Raw genomic sequence first — 23,843 nt, forward strand, 5'->3', positions numbered from 1 at the left:
GATGGGAGGAGATGCAGGTGGAGCAGAAGTGGCACAGGGATGGGGGAAGCTGCAGGTGGAGCAGAAGTGGCGCAGGGATGGGAGGAGATGCAGGTGGAGCAGAAGTGGTGCAGGGATGGGAGGAAATGCAGGTGGAGCAGAAGTGGCACAGGGATGGGAGGAGATGCAGGTGGAGCAGAAGTAGCGCAGGGATGGGAGTAGATGCAGGTGGAGCAGAAGTAGCGCAAGGATGGGAGGAGATGCAGGTGGAGCAGAAGTGGTGCAGGGATGGGAGGAGATGCAGGTGGAGCAGAAGTGGTGCAGGGATGTGAGGAGATGCAGGTGGAGCAGAATTGGCTCAGGGATGGGAGAAGCAGGTGGAGCAGAAGTGGTGCAGGGATGTGAGGAGATACAGGTGGAGCAGAAGTGGTGCAGGGACGGGAGGAGATGCAGGTGGAGCAGAAGTGGCGCAGGGATGGGAGGAGATACAGGTGGAGCAGAAGTAGCGCAAGGATGGGAGGAGATGCAGGTGGAGCAGAAGTGGCACAGGGATGGGAGGAGATGCAGGTGGAGCAGAAGTGGCGCAGGGATGGGAGGAGATGCAGGTGGAGCAGAAGTAGCGCAAGGATGGGAGGAGATGCAGGTGGAGAAGTGGCGCAGGGCTGGGAGGAGATGCAGGTGGAGAAGTGGCGCAGGGATGGGAGGAGATGCAGGTGGAGCAGAAGTAGCGCAAGGATGGGAGGAGATGCAGGTGGAGCAGAAGTGGCGCAGGAATGGGAGGAGATGCAGGTGGAGCAGAAGTGGCACAGGAATGGGAGGAGATGCAGGTGGAGCAGAAGTAGCGCAAGGATGGGAGGAGATGCAGGTGGAGCAGAAGTGGCGCAGGGATGGGAGGAGATACAGGTGGAGCAGAAGTGGTGCAGGGATGTGAGGAGATGCAGATGGAGAAGAAGTGGCGCAGGGATGGGAGATGCAGGTGGAGCAGAAGTAGCGCAGGGATGGGAGGAGATGCAGGTGGAGCAGAAGTGGTGCAAGGATGGAAGGAGATGCAGGTGGAGCAGAATTGGCTCAGGGATGGGAGGAGATGCAGGTGGAGCAGAAGTGGCGCAGAGATGGGAGGAGATACAGGTGGAGCAGAAGTGGTGCAGGGATGTGAGGAGATGCAGGTGGAGCAGAAGTGGCGCAGGGATGGGAGGAGATGCAGGTGGAGCAGAAGTAGCGCAGGGATGGGAGGAGATGCAGGTGGAGCAGAAGTGGTGCAAGGATGGGAGGAGATGCAGGTGGAGCAGAATTGGCTCAGGGATGGGAGGAGATGCAGGTGGAGCAGAAGTGGTGCAAGGATGGGAGGAGATGCAGGCGGAGCAGAAGTGGCGCAGGGATGGGAGAAGATGCAGGTGGAGCAGAAGTGGCGCAGGGATGGGAGGAGATGCAGGTGGAGAAGTGATGCAGGGATGGGAGGAGATGCAGGTGGAGCAGAAGTGGTGCAAGGATGAGAGGAGATGCAGGTGGAGCAGAAGTGGCGCAGGGATGGGAGGAGATGCAGGTAGAGCAGAAGCAGTGCAGGGATAGGAGGAGATGCAGTTGGAGAAGTGGTGCAGGGATAGGAGGATTAGCAGTTGGAGAAGTGGCGCAGGGATGGGAGGAGATGCAGGTGGAGCAGAAGTAGCGCAGGATTGGGAGGAGATGCAGGTGGAGCAGAAGTGGTGCAGGGATGGGGGAAGCTTCAGGTGGAGAAGAAGTAGCGCAGGGATGGGAGGAGATCCAGGTGGAGCAGAAATGGCACAGGGATAGAAGGAGATGTAGGTGGAGCTGAAGAAGTGCAGGGATGGGGGAAGCTGCAGGTGGAGCAGAAGTGACGCAGGGATGGGAGGAGATGCAGGTGGAGCAGAAGTGACGCAGGGATGGGAGGAGATGCAGGAGGAGCAGAAGTTGTGCAGGGATGGGAGGAGATGCAGGTAGAGCAGAAGTGGTGCAGGGATGGGAGGAGATGCAGGTAGAGCAGAAGTGGGGCAGGGATAGGAGGAGATGCAGTTGGAGAAGTAGCGCAGGAATGGGAGGAGATGCAGGTGGAGCAGAAGTGGTGCAGGGATGGGGGAAGCTTCAGGTGGAGAAGAAGTAGCGCAGGGATGGGAGGAGATGCAGGTGGAGCAGAAATGGCACAGGGATAGAAGGAGATGCAGGTGGAGCAGAAGTGATGCAGGGATGGGAGGAGATGCAGGTGGAGCAGAAGTGGCGCAGGGATGTGAGGAGATGCAGGTGGAGCAGAAGTGGCACAGGGATGGGAGGAAACGCAGGAGGAGCTGAAGTGGTGCAGGGATGGGAGGAGATGCAGGTAAAGCAGAAGTGGTGCAGGGATGGGAGGAGATGCAGGTAGAGCAGAAGTGGTGCAGGGATGGGAGGAGATGCAGGTAGAGCAGAAGTGGAGCAGGGATGGGAGGAGATGCAGGTGGAGCAGAAGTAGCATAGGAATGGGAGAAGATGCGGGTGGAGCAGAAGTGGAGCAGGGATGGGAGGAAATGCAGGAGGAGCAGAAGTGGCGCAGGGATGGGAGGAGATGCAGGAGGAGCAGAAGTGGCGCAGGGATGGGAGGAGATGCAGGTGGAGCAGAAGTGGCGCAGGGATGGGAGGAGATACAGGTGGAGCAGAAGTGGCACAGGGATGGGAGGAGATGCAGGTGGAGCAGAAGTGGCGCAGGGATGGGAGGAGATGCAGGTGGAGCAGAAGTAGCGCAAGGATGGGAAGAGATGCAGGTGGAGCAGAAGTGGCGCAGGGATGGGAGAAGATGCAAATGGAGAAGAAGTAGCGCAGGGATGGGAGGAGATGCAGGTGGAGCAGAAATGGCACAGGGATAGAGGGAGATGCAGGTGGAGCAGAAGTGGCGCAGGGATGGGAGGAGATGCAGAAGTGGCGCAGGGATGGGAGGAGATGCAGGTGGAGCAGAAGTGGCGCAGGGATGGGAGGAGATGCAGGTGGAGCAGAAGTGGCGCAGGGATGGGAGGAGATGCAGGTGGAGCAGAAGTGGCGCAGGGATGGGAGGAGATGCAGGTGGAGCAGAAGTAGCGCAGGGATGGGAGGAGATGCAGGTGGAGCAGAAGTGGTGCAGGGATGGGGGAAGCTTCAGGTGGAGAAGAAGTAGCGCAGGGATGGGAGGAGATGCAGGTGGAGCATAAATAGCTCAGGGATGGGAGGAGATGCAGGTGGAGCAGAAGTGGCGCAGGGATGGGAGGAGATGCAGGTGGAGCAGAAGTGGCGCAGGGATGGGAGGAAACGCAGGAGGAGCAGAAGTGGTGCAGGGATGGGAGGAGATGCAGGCAAAGCAGAAGTGGTGCAGGGATGGGAGGAGATGCAGGTAGAGCTGAAGTGGTGCAGGGATAGGAGGAGATGCAGTTGGAGCAGAAGTGGAGCAGGGATGGAGGAGATGCAGGTGGAGCAGAAGTGGCGCAGGGATGGGAGGAGATGCAGGTGGAGCATAAGTGGCGCAGGGATGGGAGGAGATGCAGGTGGAGCAGAAGTGACACAGGGATGGGAGGAGATGCAGGTGGAGCAGAAGTGGCGCAGGGATGGGAGGAGATGCAGGTGGAGCAGAAGCAGTGCAGGGATAGGAGGAGATGCAGTTGGAGAAGTGGTGCAGGGATAGGAGGATATGCAGTTGGAGAAGTGGCGCAGGGATGGGAGGAGATGCAGGTGGAGCAGAAATGGCACAGGGATAGAAGGAGATGCAGGTGGAGCAAAAGTGGCGCAGGGATGGGAGGAGATGCAGAAGTGGCGCAGGGATGGGTGGACATGCAGGTGGAGCAGAAGTGGCGCAGGGATGGGAGGAAATGCAGGTGGAGCAGAAGTGGCGCAGGGATGAGAGGAGATGCAGGTGGAGCAGAAGTGGCGCAGGGATGGGAGGAGATGCAGGTGGAGCAGAAGTAGCGCAGGGATGGGAGGAGATGCAGGTGGAGCAGAAGTGGCGCAGGGATGGGAGGAGATGCAGGTGGAGCAGAAGTAGCACAAGGATGGGAAGAGATGCAGGTGGAGCAGAAGTGGCGCAGGGATGGGAGAAGATGCAAATGGAGAAGAAGTAGCGCAGGGATGGGAGGAGATGCAGGTGGAGCAGAAATGGCACAGGGATAGAGGGAGATGCAGGTGGAGCAGAAGTGGCGCAGGGATGTGAGGAGATGCAGAAGTGGCGCAGGGATGGGAGGAGATGCAGGTGGAGCAGAAGTGGCGCAGGGATGGGAGGAGATGCAGGTGGAGCAGAAGTGGCGCAGGGATGGGAGGAGATGCAGGTGGAGCAGAAGTGGCGCAGGGATGGGAGGAGATGCAGGTGGAGCAGAAGTAGCGCAGGGATGGGAGGAGATGCAGGTGGAGCAGAAGTGGTGCAGGGATGGGGGAAGCTTCAGGTGGAGAAGAAGTAGCGCAGGGATGGGAGGAGATGCAGGTGGAGCATAAATAGCTCAGGGATGGGAGGAGATGCAGGTGGAGCAGAAGTGGCGCAGGGATGGGAGGAGATGCAGGTGGAGCAGAAGTGGCGCAGGGATGGGAGGAAACGCAGGAGGAGCAGAAGTGGTGCAGGGATGGGAGGAGATGCAGGTAAAGCAGAAGTGGTGCAGGGATGGGAGGAGATGCAGGTAGAGCTGAAGTGGTGCAGGGATAGGAGGAGATGCAGTTGGAGCAGAAGTGGAGCAGGGATGGAGGAGATGCAGGTGGAGCAGAAGTAGCGTAGGAATGGGAGGAGATGCGGGTGGAGCAGAAGTGGAGCAGGGATGGGAGGAAATGCAGGAGGAGCAGAAGTGGCGCAGGGATGGGAGGAGACGCAGGAGGAGCAGAAGTGGCGCAGGGATGGGAGGAGATGCAGGTGGAGCAGAAGTGGCACAGGGATGGGAGGAGATGCAGGTGGAGCATAAGTGGCGCAGGGATGGGAGGAGATGCAGGTGGAGCAGAAGTGACACAGGGATGGGAGGAGATGCAGGTGGAGCAGAAGTGGCGCAGGGATGGGAGGAGATGCAGGTGGAGCAGAAGCAGTGCAGGGATAGGAGGAGATGCAGTTGGAGAAGTGGTGCAGGGATAGGAGGATATGCAGTTGGAGAAGTGGCGCAGGGATGGGAGGAGATGCAGGTGGAGCAGAAATGGCACAGGGATAGAAGGAGATGCAGGTGGAGCAAAAGTGGCGCAGGGATGGGAGGAGATGCAGAAGTGGCGCAGGGATGGGTGGACATGCAGGTGTAGCAGAAGTGGCGCAGGGATGGGAGGAGATGCAGGTGGAGCAGAAGTGGCGCAGGGATGGGAGGAGATGCAGGTGGAGCAGAAGTGGCGCAGGGATGGGAGGAGATGCAGGTGGAGCAGAAGTAGCGCAGGGATGGGAGGAGATGCAGGTGGAGCAGAAGTAGCGCAGGGATGGGAGGAGATGCAGGTGGAGCAGAAGTAGTGCAGGGATGGGGGAAGCTTCAGGTGGAGAAGAAGTAGCGCAGGGATGGGAGGAGATGCAGGTGGAGCAGAAATGGCACAGGGATGGGAGGAGATGCAGGTGGAGCAGAAGTGGCGCAGGGATGGGAGGAGATGCAGGTGGAGCAGAAATAGCGCAAGGATGGGAGGAGATGCAGGTGGAGCAGAAGTGGCGCAGGGATGGGAGGAGATGTAGGTAGAGCAGAAGTAGCGCAGGGATGGGAGGAGATGCAGGTGGAGCAGAAGTGGTGCAGGGATGTGAGGAGATGAAGGTGGAGCAGAAGTAGCGCAGGGATGGGAGGAGAAGCAGGTGGAGCAGAAGTGGTGCAAGGATGTGAGAATCTGCAGGTGGAGAAGTGGCACGGGGATGGGAGGAGATGCAGGGGGAGCAGATGTGGTTGGATTGTGAGTTGCTGTAGGGCATTGTTCACACGTGGTAGTTGCTGAATTTCTCATCCTTCACAAATACATTCACTAATACATAGGTGAATGAGATCTATAAAGTACTTTGGTTTTGCTAATTTTTGCCCCACTGTTTTCAAAATCTCTTTTTGCTGTCAGTGAACAGGGATGGTCCTTTTTTAATCCACAGTCTTAAAATCTGTACAGACACAATACATCTCCCAGCTGAGGGTTTGTTACTTTTGCATCCTGTGTACATAATTCTATGCAATGTAAACCTATGAACAGCACAAATCAGTCTCCTGCCTGGATCGTTTGCTGCAATGTATCTGTGTAGGTGAAATGAATCAGTCTGCATTGTTTCCCTTATAGATGATTGTGTGAACTGGCAGGAGACAGCAGGATTAGATCTGGATGGATATATGGATTTGGGTGTAATACTATATGGAAATGGCTGTGGAGTTCAGGTCAGGGGTCCGAAGACGATCCATGCATTGTGGTTCTTACTCGGACTGTGACACACGGATGTGTGAATGTAGCATAAAAAAGAGACACTGGCAGCACACAGAGAAGTATAGTGGAAGGGATCTGATGACGAAGCTTATCTCCAGATGTCTAATTCAAGCTGCGCAATTCCTGACCCAACCACAATGGTGTCGTCATGTCATACACGATGCCGTTAGTTCAGGTCACGAGATCGGAGGAAGGGAAAAACCGCAACTAAAATGTGAAACAGCCCGAGGACTGTGTAACGCGCAGCCTCTAGCCCCATCATGGTCACAATCCCTGGACTTCTCACAGATCAAAACCAGAAGGACCAGCAGCAGATTCCGGGGGATCACTGGATTTCCACCTTACAGAAAATCTGAAATTTTTCTATAATTTTTGATACCAACTAATTTCAGAATAAAGGAAGTTAAATCCATGTTCACAAACTCTGCTGCATCAGTCCAGAGACCCCACGAGCCCCCAAGTGTCCAGGCCCAATCTGTAACGTCGGCCCCGTTCTTGCTGCTTCCTTAGGCCATGTTCACACATAGCCGTTTTTTTCTGAGTGCAGAAAATCTGCTGCTTTTAATCAATCAAACAATTGAAAACTTGGGCCCAAAAGGAGAGGTGGAAAACATCTAAAAAGTGCAGTTGTGTTTTTAACTGCAAAACATGTTTCTGCACTAAATAAAAAAAAAGGCAATAAAAATATCAGAAACGAATCAATTAAAGGGGAAAACACATAAAAAATGAAGTAATCAGACAAGATTGGTTCTCCGAACTCCTGCACAAGGACATGGCCTCAGGTGTCCGGGGGGCACCACGTGGCCCAATGCCAGCCGCCTCTGACTCAACTGTATCTGCAATGACGACCCCAATTCTAGTTAGAAAAAGCCAAAACGTTATATTGTCGCTGGAAGAGGAAAGTAGTTTGATAAGCGTCCAATTTCCCTGTCGGATTCATCGCGGCGCATAAACTACGCTGAAATAATGTTTCGGATACTATTTAAAATGAGTCATTTTCAGAGGAGCCGCACAGTAACATACATCACGGCGATGCATCTGGCACATAAAAAAAGGTTATGGAGAGAATCTCAGCTGCAATTGCTTTTTGGGAAACCTTCCTCCGAATATATGGAGCCGAGCACCTGATCCATTTGTTTTGTCGGAGGCCATTGCACGTCGTCTCCTTATGGCTCCATTTCTCATACACCCATGTCATATTAATGCCGAGATTTACAATTAGACCTCGGCAGAATTGCATTTTTTTTCTTTCCTTTATAAAGCTCCCTCGGGGACGGGCGAATCGGATCTGATCGGGACGTGATTAAATGGCGGGACTGCGCCCGTCGTGCCGTGCTCTGCGGCGGACTCACTGCTCAGACCCTTGTGCGACAGCCGAGATCTCCATTACCAGACGTCTGCGGACAGAGAACACGACTCACACTTTGTATTCGCCTGGTATTTATTTCTCATCCGGATGAGGGTGGGTATTTATCACAGGCGACGCACGCATTAAACCGGCCGTCTCCAGAATTATCTCCCAAGATTAAGACCTGGAAAAGTGTCTGGCAGCTCCCGCTAGGTCTCGCCGTTTAGTGCCGTTTTGGCGCTCGTCTATCAGGAGCACAATGTTACAATGTATCTTTATTGCGCCATCGATATTAACCAGTGACGAATGGCATTAATATGGGCGGCTGACGGCGACACTTACTCTGCGCTGCTGCTTTATTTAGATGCCAAGCTCTGATGACAGATTTGGGGACTGGACTAATCCTTGTGGGAATTTACCTGGGACAGGGAGGTAAAAGTGACATTGCTTCAGGACTCTTACTGAGGAGTGCAAAGAAGTTCTGCAGCAGCATCTCAACGGCAAAAACTAGATTTGCATTTACTACATAAAATGGATGAAGACAGAGTTATCAGTGGGGTCTGAGAGCTGAGACCCCTCCAAATCAATAGAAACACTGACCATTATAACCCATCGCTGGATGGCGGCTTATTGTTGGGGGTCTCAACGGCTGGACCCAAAATAAAACAAAGTATAGAAAGTCACTAGAGAGGTTTTCTGTAAATTAACCAGAATAATCTCATGCCAAAAAGTTCTATAACTTCTCAATAAACTTTTTTTTCTTTCAATTGCTCACAATTTTCAGGGTTTCTGCCGCTAGCGAAAGGAATCATTGATTATTTCCATCTAGTGGCTTAGAAACGTTCACACACTGAACTCTTCTCACAACTGAATGTTTGTAACAATTGTATCCAACCTAAAATATCCTCTGTGAGCTAATCTCCCTCCTGTGCAGAGGCTTTGTTACAATGTACCAGTGCAGGTAATATCAGTCTGGGCCCCCTTGCTCTGTGGGAATTGGAATTAATTCACCACCTGCCGATCAGCTCGTCATTCAGGATGTGGAATGGACATAAAGTCCTCCATTTCTGTAGAAATAGATCTGGTGTCAATGTGTCAGTATTTACTAGATCTCTGCTTGTTGTCTGCTAATCAATCACACGTAGAGGCTTGAATGGATCTGCTGACAGCTGTCAGGAACACCGAACTGCGCTTGCTCACTGAGCCAGTGCGCGTGTCCTGAGTTAGGCTGATTTCACACTAGCGTTTTTTAGCGTAGCGCATCGTGCGCTTACATGTGAAGCATCCTGAGCCCCTATCTTTAACATGGGGGTGCATGGTCTAGCGTTTGAACGCGTTCGTATGCGTTTTCGTGCGCATGCTTTTTTTTGTAGTGTGTGCCCAGGCGCGCTGGACGCAACCTCTTGCATTTAGGTCCGTGCGACCTGTCTCAAAAAAACGCATGCGCACGAATGCGCAAAAAAAACACATTACAGTCTATGGGAACGCAGGCGTGTGCATGGACATGCGCATGCCTGCATTTAAAAATCGCATGCGTTTTAAGAGTCAATATGGCTACAAACTGGCTAAAACGCATGCGCATAAAATAAGAAAACGCATGCAAAACGCTTGATGCGTTTTCTGTATGCGTTTGGACTTCGCTCGCAGTGCAGCGCAAAAAAACGCTAGTGTGAAGGTAGCCTTTGACAACCTGTGCTCAGAGATACCTGTGGAGCGGGCAGCAGCAGAGAAGATGCATGCTTCAGACCCGCAGGACCTGAAACACGTGACTGCTGGGGGCGTGGCCTAAACTCCAGAGAGCTAGGAGCTGCAGGAAAACTCCTAGAAAGGTAACTACAGAACAAACTTACTAATTGGCATAAACAGGGACATAAACCAGATCAGGCCGGGGTCAAAGCACGAGATAGCACGACAATTACCAAAGGGCAAGACAGAACGGATAGTCAAGACGTAGCCAAGAAGTCAGAAACCAGAGAGGCAGCTATACAGTATAGAATCAACAGGCAAACTCACAACGGGGGACAGAACCAGATCAGAACCATATAAGCAAGCTATAAGACAACAAACAGGCACACAGGGGTCACAACACTCGGCCAAAGGCAAAAGTATAACTGACAGGGATTGGAGCTTCTCAGGGCTATAAAAAGCTCTCCCTGAACCAAAGAGAGGCCACAATAATTAACCCCAGGCGTGCAGGTCAAAGCCTGCACTGAGCTCAAGACATTAACCCCTGACGTGCAGGTCAAAACCTGCACTGGGATCATGACAACAGCACTGCGCTCTCACCGGTGATTCCATCAGGCGTGGCGTGTCCTCCGCCATCGCTGACCGCTACATCTGCAGCCTGACCAGTGGAGGGCACACGGCTTATGGTGCATTCTGCCCCTGGGAACGAGTATTGATGGCGAGGACCAGCGTCACGCCGCGACTCCAGTGTTTCCATGCACTAAAGATTGAAGTCTCAAAATAACATTACTCTCCGTTAAAAAGAGAGAGACACGGCGAAATTAGGTGCTGCCGGCTGCGGCGAGGATCAAATGCAAAAAGTCTCATATTTCATGGCTGCGAGTCAGGAGCTAGAAAATAAATAGAAAAATAAGAGGTGTGCGGGCAATGATTCATTTTGATAATCTGGCCCAAGAGAGACGGCCGCAGACAGCGCACAGATCCGAGCATCCCAAGAAAGACAAATAGGACGCAGAGGGTGGGAATTGGGATGACAGTGCAGCAGAGGTCACATCGATTTTTAACAGCATTTGTGCACAGATGAGATAACCCTGGACTCCATTGCGCCCATTGTTCATATCCTACCTGTCCCCCAAGCCATAAATATCCAGCTCCAAGACGGAAAAAAGGAGCAGTAAAAAAGAAAGATTCGACTTATCACTCCTTATGATTAAGTTTTTGTGCTACCCAAACATGTTTGGCAGACCAAGGTCACGCGGCGCGCTCCGCTCCGGTAATGGCTTGTGAGGAGCGGATTATGGGGCAGCGTATTGGGGAGGATCGGCCCCGGCCCATTCATCAGATTTCTTTCAGATTGGAATCGCACTGGAAAACATGGAGGATAAATGTGTAAGTGATCAGATCCAATCCCATAATGCTGACCACACATGGCACCGATGCGCCGTATGAGTCCGGCAGTAGGAGGGAGCGGTTCCCGATTAAAATTGTCTACAGGGTGAGACCCACTGAATGCCGTGTGCCCAGTACCTTGTCTTCATTGATGTTTTATATGTGGCCTCTTTATTGGCATTAAAAGGGTTGAGTCAGTCTTTGGCATTGGGAGGCAAACGCAACCATAGTGCACGGGACATGGTGGGCACGCGCAGACCCCACATCATCACTCACCTCTTGATGTAGAACAACCCACAGACAATTTCTTGTGTGCAATCTCAAAATTTTCTCCACCACTGCCATTTCTAGACCAGTCCCATATAGCTCTGTTCATCCTGAGCCCTCTGGTTCATGCGTAGAAAGCCAGAAGTACAGTAAAGACTGACACACTCAAGTGAATGGAAGTACACCGTAAAGCACAACTTCATGTCATTGTCACGTCAAATGTGACGAACAGCAGACTGCTGCCCCCAAATTGTGACGGACAGCGCAGCCTGTGCCACTAATATGTCAGAATCCTACCACCGACACGGGTTTGTCAGCGGACGGAGGGACGCGACGCACCGCCGGCGCATGGCTATCACAGGCACAGTGGGGGCTTATCTTAGTTATCACACCACTGACACCATGTGACCAAAATATACAGCAAGGTAATCTCGCTCTAACAATTTACCGCAGGGGGGTTTTTTGGAATGCACCACCACTGCTAACCACCTTCCAAGAACTGCGGGGGATTTATGTACATCCCACTTTCTCAGTTCCACTTTGGAACTCACAGCTCTCTGGCGCCCCCCTTACCCTCAGGTCAGTCAGGGAACTACACCTAGGGTAAGTAGTCGCCGGATGGGCTGCTTGTTGTGTACGGGCACTTAGACTACTGCAGTAAGGGAATTATCAATGCTGTGGCCGCAGCCCCTCATTCAGCATGTAAGACCCATCTGTACTGCCAGCTAGCCTAACCAACTGCACACACCACGCTGCCAACAGCCACGCTTTACTTAATCACAGAGTTAATTAAGAGGGTCCGTGACAAACCCCAAATTAGTAGCGATTATCTAAAAAGGGCGCATAGTTCGTTTCTTAGAGCATGGAGACAGAGCTAATAGATTTTATCATTTACTCCCAAAAGGGCAGTGATTACATAGATAAAAATTGCTATAAACTGAGACATCAAATATGTACAATACAAATACAACATAAAGGGATTAAAAAGACAGAAAGTAACACTCACATGTGCTTAGTCGGTATCAGCGGTATCAGGCAGACCATGTGGAGGTGGAGGTGGAGCCACACGTCTCCACTCATCTGCACGTCTTGTCAACACGGACTCTGTAGCTCCACCTGAGTGGAATTTGGTAGGGAATACCTTATAGTCCAGGGTCTGTGACCTCTTGAAATGGGCGGTCTGGTGAGGTCCAACCCCCCTTTCTCTAAGTTATGATTCTTTACTAAAACTTTACAATAACAATATCTTCACGAGGGAAGTTCGCACAGGCACATATATGGTATCATTGGTTGTAGTCATTAGACTCTGCAGACAGCTGGGTGACAACCCTCGGGTGGACTGTACCCGCACTTATTAGTCGCCACCTTGCCTCAGAGATGGATATTTTTTGAAAAAAAAATTAAAATTATATATATATATATATATATATATATATATATATATACACACACACACACACACTTTTTTTTAGAGGCCCAGATTGCATTTTCAGATAACACCAATATGCCTACTGAAGGCCAAGGTGAGGGACAGAGATGTGCTGCAATTAAAGAATTGCTTTTTGTGCCATATTCCGCATTTACAGGATGCATTTAGTGCTTTATGTTGCATTATAGAATTTCCTTTTCATTCAATACATTTTATGATGCATTTTCCCAAATGCAGTCACATCCTGCGCCTCCGGAGGGTGCAGACAATTAGGACGCCCTCATTTAGTCTCAGTCTTTCTTACAGACTCCACATTTTCCTCCTCCTTTGACTTTCTCATTTGTGTCATTAGGATAAGATGGTCTGTCCTAAAATCAGAGAACCTTCTAAGTGTGAAGGATGAGGCTGCAGAGCCCGTGGGGAGTGAGGGTCATAAAGTGGAGGGCTCCGTTTTATGACCAATTCAATACGGAGGAGCCGAGCAGAGATGAGACGTCAGAACCCATCAATAACATGACACCTATGCTGGACAAACAATGGAATGTCGGAGATACAATGTATCAGTACAAACCATAACCATGGAGACATAAAGGGAATCTCCACCCGCAAAATATTTGTGGAAGAATATTAAGAAATGGCCAAATTGTGTAAAAATGAAGGGCAGTTACAGAGGTGTACCCGGGCGTCAAGTTCCGAGAGGGTGCCGTCCCAGAATACAAGTCACCACAGGACGCTGGGAATAATGGGAGATTTCAGCTCTGAAGCTACAGCATCATGAACAATTCTATGGCCCCAATTCATCATCCGCCATTGTTTTCAGTCACTTCTCTATGGGGTTCAATCACAGCGCACACGATCCATGAATTTTGTGTTAAATCAACAATGCTCTTTATTTTTGTCTTAACTTTGTTGTGTCTTTTTTATAGAAAATCTGTTAAAATATTGCACTCAACATTAGAGGTGGAGGTACCAGGGGGCCTGGAATACATAAGGGCAAAAATACTGCTGCTTTCTAAAAGGTCACAAATAATAAATCGGCCACAAACATCTGGATTCCAAAAAACACCGGCACAATGGTGAACAGAGGAAAAAAAAAAACGGAAAGAAAAACAAATGAAAAAAGGAGAAAATGGACTTTTATAGGCACAACTGAAAAGAAAAAAGGTGAAACAGGAAAAACTTAGTTCTTTATGTCTTATAAAGAGTCACATCCGGAGCTGCATTCATAACTCTGCTACTTATCTGTTTCCACCAGTGAGCAATGCATTGTGGGAGATCCACTGGCAGTTATACAGTTAGAGGCAAGCAGTTATGCCACGTCTTACCATTGGGTGCCGCAATCTACAGTCTGTCTTCAAGAGCAACCAGCAGAGTGCAGCTCTGGATGTTAATGGAGCAAGGTATGACTTATATTCAGTTTCAGAAACGCTCTAAGGCCGGGATCAAACATGCGAGAAACTCGGACAAGTCTCGCACGTCAATACCCGGCACTGCCGCCGGCACTCGGGAGCAGAGCGTGCGGCTGCATGCATTTCTATGCAGCAGCACGCTCCGCTCCAGAATGCCGGCGGCAGTGTTGGGTATTAAGATGCAAGACTCGTCCGAGTTTCTCGCATGTGTGATCCCAGCCTAAAGGACATATCCTGACCCCATTCGTCCATCCGAACAGCACATGGACGGCATCCATGCGGCAGCTGTTACGCCAGGGATCCATTCGGAGATGTGCAAGATTGATCTGTGAATCGGACGACCTGATTATTAATCTACAAAGAAGACCGGAGCGTCTGAAAGCCCCCACAGAATATCGTGGGTATGTGTTCTGTCCATGAAATATGACCATATGAATGGGGCCACACTTTACTCTCTGCTATCAGCCTCTTTTCTTCGCTATTTCACGTATTTTACAGCCTCATTATTTATCTTGTAATTAGCACAGAAAATATATCAGCAATTTATTGCCTCCAACAAATAAGGACACTTTCTGACCATATTAATGTAGGAAGTGGCAGCAGTCCAGGGCGGCGATGCGCAGTTGGCCGAATTTATAGCGGTTATGACACTAATACACTGGATGTATAGAATGATACAGAAGCGTCATCTTAGTACATCGTTACAGCAATGGAAAGAAGTCGTCCCCTCTCCCGACGATCACATTAGGCAGGACCTGATCTGTGGAGGGTCAAATTGTCCTCGAGCCCCCGCCAGTCCGGTCAGAGGGTCCAGTATATCTGGAGACCCTCCAGTTATTATTCGGGTGTAACCTGGCTGTATGACACTGCCGGCATTTTTTAGGTTTTGTTATTACGCCTAATTCTCTGGACACACAATTTATTCCTGAAGAGAACAATCTTAATTCCGCTCGACTTACAGGACTTAGGACCAAGTCAGTATGAATGGTTACATTTATACCTTACTGAAAGGAAATAATCAGCAGGAAGGACTTCTATATGTTTACCTTACAGATTAGACACTAACGACACCCCAAAAATCACTATTAGGGGCAAAGTAAAGCGTGCTGCATATGCCCTGCTGCTCGCCCCTGCTTGAACACTTTTTTTAAATCCATGTAAACTAAGTGAAGGGGGCCCGGACCCACCTAAATGTCCTCCCTAGGGGCACTATGTGTAGTTCTATGACCCCAGAAGAGAGATTGTCGCAGTCCTGGCCCATGATTATGGACACAGGGAATACTCTCAGCATCCTCCAGTCCATGCTGGGACTCGCCAGAGACGACATTTCGAAGACGAAAGAAGATTTGGGGAAAAGTAAAAGTACCACATGGGTTATACCTTAGATTTACACAACCTGTGACTCCCCGGCACTTCGTCTCGTGAGCGGCGGGGGGGTGGAGGAGCCTCCATACAAGTTTGATACAAATATTTATGAGCCCATATGGGGCGACAGATGTCTCCGCAACCACAGCGCAGCAAGGACTTCATTGCAGCCATAATCCTGGTGCTGTGTCAGCAGCTTTCTCTCCTACTTACAGCGAGCAAACCGCGCAAACGAACATTAACGCTTCATTAATATTTATATAAACAGAAGCCATTAACGAAGAAAAAAAACCCTCGTAGATCTGTGCGATTGTCAGATTGTCCGTATCAAAGGATTAAAAAAAGAAATCAGTCCAATTGTGGATGACGGATCTCCTCATTTAAGCTGTATCAATGTTATCACAAGAGAATGGAGGAAAAGCGGCAGAACTTAAAGGGACGGGACCCAGAGAGTCATGTCGCATACACACGTGGTCAAAATTGTTGGTAGGTACCCCTCGTTTAATCACAAAAAAACCCGCAATGGTCACAAAAATAACTTGAATTTGACAAAAGTAATAAATCAAAAATCTACGAAAATGAACAAATGAAAGTCAGACATTGCTTTTCACCATGCTTCCACAGAATAAAAAAAAAATAAAACTCATGAAGTAGGTCTGATCAGAAATGATGGTACCCTTAACTTAATATTTTGTTGCACAACCTTTTGAGGCAATCACTGCAATCAAACGATTCCTGTAACTGTCAATGGGACTTCTGCACCACTCGACAGGTATTTTGGCCCACTCCTCAAGAGCAAACTGCTCCAGTTGTCTTGTGTTTGAAGATTGCCTTTTCCAGACGGCATGTTTCAGTGCTTTCCAAAGATGCTCAATAGGATTTAGGTCAGGGGTCATAGAAGGCCACTTCAGAATAGTCCAATCTTTTCCTCTTAGCAATTCTTGGGTGTTTTTAGCTGTATGTTTTGGGTCATTATCCTGTTGCAAGACCCATGACCAGTGACGGAGACCAAGCTTTTTGACACGGGGCAGCACATTTCTCTCTAGAATCCCTTGATAGTCTTGAGATTTCATTGTACCCTGCACAGATTCCAGACACCCTGTGCCAGATGCAGCAAAGCAGCCTCAGAACATAACAGAGCCTCCTCCATGTTTCACAGTAGGGACAGTGTTCTTTTCTTGATATGCTTCATTTTTCCAACTGTGAACATAGAGCTGATGTGCCTTGCCAAAAAGTTCCATTTTTGTCTCATCTGTCCATAGGACATTCTCCCAGAAGCTTTATCGATTGTCAACATGTAGTTTCGCAAATTCAATCTGCATTTTTTATGTATTTTTTCCAACAATAGTGTCCTCCTTGGTCATCTCCCATGAAGTCCACTTTGGATCATACAAAGACGGATGGTGCGATCTGACACTGATGCTCCTTGAGCTTGAAGTTCACCTTTAATCTGTTTAGAAGTTTTTGGGGCTCTTTTGTTACCATTCGTATTATCCGTCTCTTTGATTTGTCATCAATTTTCCTCCTGCGGCCACATCCAGGGAGGTTGGCTACAGTCCTATGTAGCTTTAATTTCTGAATAATATGTGCAACTGTAATCACAGGAACATAAAGCTGCTTGGAGGTTTTACCTTTAACATGTTTGTCTGTAATTTTCTTTCTCCTGAGACAACTCTTTCCTTTGCTTCCTCTGGTCCATGTTGAGTGTGATACACACCATGTCACCAAACAGCACAGTGAGTATCTGTAGCCCTCTATACAGGCCCACTCACTGATTCCAAGATTGTAGACACCCGTGATGCTAGTTAGTGGACACACCGCGATGTGACATGTCCCTTTTGTCACATTATTTTCAGGGGTACCATCATTTCTGTCCAGGTCTATTTCATGAGTTTTGTTTTTAAAAAGAAATTCTGTGGAAGCATGGTGAAAAGCAATGTCTGACTGTCATTTGTTCATTTTCATAGATTTTTTATTTATTATTACTTTTCTCAGATTCAAGTTATTTCTGTGACCATTGTGGGTTTTTCAGTCGTTAAATGAGGGGTACCAACAATTTTGACCACGTGTGTATTTACAGGTCCCACACCATGCGACATCACTGCGACAACCAAAGGAATCAAATCTAACCCCTCTACAAATAACTGACCCGTTTCTGAAGTGTCTGGGGCGTGGGATTGCTCTTTTATGACTCTGAGGTCTCCGCTCATCCAAATTATTTAGCCGAGAGGAAAAACTGAATGTAAAATGGAAGAATAATAAGGCTATGTGCACACGTATGCAGAAAATTTCTGCATAAAAACAGGACTCCTTCCCAGAAAACGCGCTTTTTTTCCGCGATTTTTTTCGTGCGTCCCCAGACACATAGGAATTAGCCAGAAATGCGGAATTCGCATCAATATGCACAAAAAGTGCAAAATGCATTAAAATGAATGGGAAGCTTCTTTTTTGCGTTTTTCCCGCAGATTTTTTGGTAAATCCGTGGGGAAAACGCGAAAAAAAAAAACGCTGTGTGTGAACACAGCCTAATAATTCTAATCCCGGCTTTGGCTTCTTAAATTACCGTAGTTTCTTCTTAACCCTTTAATTCTGCTCCAAGTGCAAAAAGAAAAGATATGGAACCAGAAAATCAGTAAGCAGCCAAATATTATCCAATGGTCTGTAGGAGAAATTCTCAAAAGTTTCAATACCCAAGAAGCAACAGCCAGCAAGGAGACGGTTAATGCCTATGTATGCTTCCACCCAGAAACAGTCAGTAAGCAGCCAAATATTATCTAATAATTAGATAAAGAAATGCTTAAAGATGCCAAATAAGCCAGGAGGAAAAACAGTCAGCAAGGAGATGGGTAATGCCAATGAATTCTTCAACACAGAAACAGTAAGCAGCCAGATGCTGACAGAGCATGCAATGAGTAGGTGTATTCTGGTAGAATCAGTGTGAGAAGGAGGGGGATTGTATTCTGCAGCTCTGAGATCCAATCTGGGAGGAATAGAAAAATGGAGAGACTTAAAGGGGGTGTCTGGATTTAAAAAAAAAAAAAAAAAAAAACCCCAGTTGCTTTCATCCCCAAAAAAACAGCACCATGGTTATGTCTTTTTGGGTTATGGCATTTTCAGGCCATTTACATCAAAACCAGCCACAAGCCCTGGACAGGTGTGGATCTGTTTCTGGAAGATAGCAGCCATCTTTTTCTAGTCCTGTGCAATCCCTTTTAAAACAAGTCTGTGCAGCGTGGAGAGGCAGTTCTCTGTATTGTACAGTATATATAGTTTTCTGCCATTACTTGGCTACCGTGAATGTTGCTAGGAATCCTGATGTAAAACCTTGGCTACAGAAGATACAATGAAACTTCTTTGAGACTCCCACCCAAATCTGTCACAGCTGAGGATTTGCTACAACTGTATCCAGTCTAGGCAATCCGCTGTGGGCTAAGCCAAGTGGACGAATTATCGGATGGACACCTCGTTATTTTACAGTCACAAATCAGCTGCAGGATCCCGACTTTAATGTGGATTTGCAGCCGATTTCACCCCATCTGCATCATAGTCCAGAGCTATTCAGGATGAAGGACAGATACTGGATACAACTGTAGCAAAACTTCAGGTGTGAGAAGTGATAGGGGTTTCAGCATTGAGCTAAAATGAGCATGCCACCATTCACTGACAGCAAGCAGAGATCTGGTGATCAATAGCACCTAATCTATCCAGAAACACGCAGAGCGTTCCGTCACCAGCCGCTGAAGGGTCATTTACATGAGGACATAAAACCCCTCTGTCCACACAAAGAAAACATTGTAAGCAGCTTTTATAACATTAAACGCCCCCTTATCCTGCTCCCCCCATAACACCGGGCGCGAGATCTCCAGAAATAAACCCACTCCTGCCTGCGCGAGCGCTGAGCGCTCCATGACGGTGCACAGCGAAGCTCCCAGTCTCCGGCCCGGAGTAATTATTCCTACTTTATTAAGGGTTATTTTACTACTTTATCGGGCAGGTTATAAGGGGCCGCCCGCGCCCCGCGCCGACTTCAGAAATATGACGTCCCCCGCCATCCATTAAACGCAAGTAGTGCAGAAAGTAATGGCGGCTGTATAGATGTAAAATAACCTTTATAAAGCAGCGGTGTCGAGCAGTCAGCGGCACATTACGCCCGCCACACTATCATAAAATAATGCCCCCCTTGCAGAACTAATCGTGAACGAGTGGCGGTCCCGGCGGTGCAGTGAGCGCGTCCTCTGTGCGGCCGCAGAGCCGGTTAACACAGTAAAATAGATCTATATTTCTAGTAATATTCTGTTTGCGTCCTCACAGATACAAGGTTCGGAGCTCGGCGTCTGGGGAGCAGTAAAGCTGCTGGGAGGGAGATTTCTCTCCGCGATTTTACTACTCTGAAAATTCAATCACTGGGAAAATGTTTTGCTGTAAATATCTGGTGAGAAGGGAACAAAGGCGTCTGCAGGCGACACCTGCTGCAACAACGGAAGGAGTACACCAACGCTCACACGTATCAGGGCAAGACACCAACCGATACACTGTATCATCACAGGCAGGAGGATTACCCGATACATGTATCATCACAGGCAGGAGCATTACCCGATACATGTATCATCACAGGCAGGAGCATTACCCGATACATGTATCATCACAGGCAGGAGCATTACCCGATACATGTATCATCACAGGCAGGAGCATTACCCGATACATGTATCATCACAGGCAAGAGCATTACCCGATACATGTATCATCACAGGCAAGAGCATTACCCGATACATGTATCATCACAGGCAGGAGCATTACCCGATACACTGTATCATCACAGGCAGGAGCATTACCCGATACACTGTATCATCACAGGCAAGAGCATTACCCGATACATGTATCATCACAGGCAGGAGCATTACCCGATACATGTATCATCACAGGCAGGAGCATTACCCGATACACTGTATCATCACAGGCAGGAGCATTACCCGATACATGTATCATCACAGGCAGGAGCATTACCCGATACATGTATCATCACAGGCAGGAGCATTACCTGATACACTATCATCACAGGCAGGAGCATTACCCGATACACTGTATCATCACAGGCAGGAGGATTACCCGATACATGTATCATCACAGGCAGGAGCATTACCCGATACATGTATCATCACAGGCAGGAGCATTACCCGATACACTGTATCATCACAGGTAGGAGCATTACCCGATACATGTATCATCACAGGCAGGAGCATTACCCGATACATGTATCATCACAGGCAGGAGCATTACCTGATACACTATCATCACAGGCAGGAGCATTACCCGATACACTGTATCATCACAGGCAAGACACCAACCACTGTATCATCACAGGCAAGACACCAACCACTGTATCATCACAGGCAAGACACCAACCACTGTATCATCACAGGCAGGCGCATTACCTGATACACTGTATCATCACAGGCAGGAGCATTACCTGACACTGTATCATCACAGGCAGGGGCATTACCGGATACACTGTATCATCACAGGCAGGAGCATTACACTGTATCATCACAGGCAGGAGCATTACCTGATACACTGTATCATCACAGGCAGGAGCATTACCTGATACACTGTATCATCACAGGCAGGAGCATTACCCGATACACTGTATCATCACAGGCAGGAGTATTACCTGATACACTGTATCATCACAGGCAGGAGCATTACACTGTATCATCACAGGCAGGAGCATTACCTGATACACTGTATCATCACAGGCAGGAGCATTACCTGATACACTGTATCATCACAGGCAGGAGCATTACCTGATACACTGTATCATCACAGGCAGGAGCATTACCTGATACACTGTATCATCACAGGCAGGAGTATTACCGGATACATTGTATCATCACAGGCAGGAGCATTACCTGATACACTGTATCATCACAGGCAGGAGTATTACCTGATACACTGTATCATCACAGTCAGGAACATTACCTGATACACTGTATCATCACAGGCAGGAGCATTACACTGTATCATCACAGGCAGGAGCATTACCTGATACACTGTATCATCACAGGCAGGCGCATTACCTGATACATTGTATCATCACAGGCAGGCGCATTACCTGATACACTATCATCACAGGCAGGAGTATTACCAGATACACTGTATCATCACAGACAGGGGCATTACCTGATACACTGTATCATCACAGGCAGGAGCATTACCTGATACATTGTATCATCACAGGCAAGAGCATTACCCGATACACTGTATCATCACAGGCAGGAGCATTACCCGATACACTGTATCATCACAGGCAGGAGCATTACCCGATACACTGTATCATCACAGGCAGGGACATTACCTGATACACTGTATCATCACAGGCAGGAGTATTACCGGATACATTGTATCATCACAGGCAGGAGCATTACCTGATACACTGTATCATCACAGGCAGGAGTATTACCTGATACACTGTATCATCACAGTCAGGAACATTACCTGATACACTGTATCATCACAGGCAGGAGCATTACACTGTATCATCACAGGCAGGAGCATTACCTGATACACTGTATCATCACAGGCAGGCGCATTACCTGATACATTGTATCATCACAGGCAGGCGCATTACCTGATACACTGTATCATCACAGGCAGGAACATTACCTGAACATTGTATCGTCACAGGCAGGAGCATTACCTGATACATTGTATCATCACAGGCAGGTGCATTACCTGATACACTGTATCATCACAGGCAGGAGTATTACCAGATACACTGTATCATCACAGACAGGGGCATTACCTGATACACTGTATCATCACAGGCAGGAGCATTACCTGATACACTGTATCATCACAGGCAGGAGCATTACTCTGTATCATCACAGGCAGGAGTATTTCCGGATACATTGTGTCATCACAGGCAGGAGCATTACACTGTATCATCTCAGACAACACTGTATCAGCTCATAGAATCTCATGGCTTTCAGTATCACCTCTATGCTGATGACACACAGATCTACATCTCTGGACCAGATATCACCTCCCTACTAACCAGAATCCCTCAATGTCTGTCCACTATTTCATCCTTCTTCTCCTCTAGATTTCTGAAACTTAACATGGACAAAACAGAATTAATCATCTTTCGTCCATCTCACGTGACCCCCCCAACGAACCTATCCATTACAGTAAATGGCTGCCCACTCTCCCCAGTCCCAAAAGCTCGCTGCCTCGGGGTAATCCTTGACGCTGATCTCTCCTTCAAACCACATATCCAAGCCCTTTCCACTTCCTGCCGACTTCAACTCAAAAATATTTCACGAATCCGTTCATTCCTCAACCAAAAATCTGCAAAAACCCTAGTCCATGCCCTCATCATCTCCCGCCTTGACTACTGCAACCTCCTGCTCAGTGGCCTCCCCTCGAACACTCTCGCACCCCTCCAATCTATTCTAAACTCTGCTGCCCGACTAATCCACCTGTCCCCCCCGGTATTCCCCGGCCTCTCCCCTCTGTCAATCCCTTCACTGGCTCCCCATTGCCCAGAGACTCCAGTACAAGACCCTAACCATTACATACAAAGCCATCCACAACCTGTCTCCTCCATACATCTGTGACCTCGTCTCCCGGTACTTACCTGCACGAAACCTCCGATCCTCACAAGATCTCCTTCTGTACTCCCCTCTTATCTCCTCTTCCCACAATCGCATACAAGATTTCTCTTGCGCATCACCCCTACTCTGGAACTCTCTACCACAACATGTCAGACTCTCACCTACCATCGAAACCTTCAAAAATAACCTGAAGACCCACCTCTTCCGACAAGCCTACAACCTGCAGTAACTACTGATCCACCAAACCGCTGCACGACCAGCTCTACCCTTGCCTACTGTATCCTCACCCATCCCTTGAAGATTGTGAGCCCTCGCGGGCAGGGTCCTCTCTCCTCCTGTACCAGTTATGACTTGTATTGTTTAAGATTACTGTACTTGTATGTATTATGTATACCCCTCCTTACATGTAAAGCGCCATGGAATAAATGGCGCTATAAGAATAAATAATAATAATAATCTCAGACAGGAATATTACCAGATACTCTGTATCATCACAGGCAGGGGCATTACTTGATATATTGAATCATCACAGGCAGGAGCATTACTTGATACACTGTATCATCACAGGCAGGAGCATTACCTGATACACTGTATCATCACAGGCAGGAGCATTACCTGATACACTGTATCATCACAGGCAGGGGCATTACCTGATACACTGTATCATCACAGGCAGGAGCATTACCTGATACACTGTATCATCACAGGCAGGGGCATTACCTGATACACTGTATCATCACAGGCAGGAGCATTACCTGATACACTGTATCATCACAGGCAGGAGCATTACCTGATACACTGTATCATCACAGGCAGGAGCATTACCTGATACACTGTATCATCACAGGCAGGGGCATTACCTGAAACATTGTATCATCACAGGCAGGAGCATTACCTGAAACATTGTATCATCACAGGCAGGAGCGTTACCTAATACATTGTATCAACTTAGCACAAAGTAATCCAATTTTGGGATCTACACACCGCAGTGTAATCAGGGGTGTTACATGGGACTG

The 23,843-nt window shown here is 48.6% G+C and overlaps 1 protein-coding gene across 7 annotated transcripts in view; it reads right to left on the minus strand.

Annotated features, from left to right (window-relative positions):
• The window catches only part of DACH2 (dachshund family transcription factor 2), a 417,731-nt gene that overhangs the window by 24,948 nt on the left and 368,940 nt on the right, over positions 1 to 23,843 (minus strand). The window lies entirely within an intron of this gene.

This window comes from Dendrobates tinctorius, unplaced genomic scaffold (assembly GCF_039654945.1).
Source record: "Dendrobates tinctorius isolate UK_male_01 unplaced genomic scaffold, ASM3965494v1 ptg000114l, whole genome shotgun sequence".
Classification (NCBI taxonomy): Eukaryota; Metazoa; Chordata; class Amphibia; order Anura; family Dendrobatidae; genus Dendrobates; species Dendrobates tinctorius.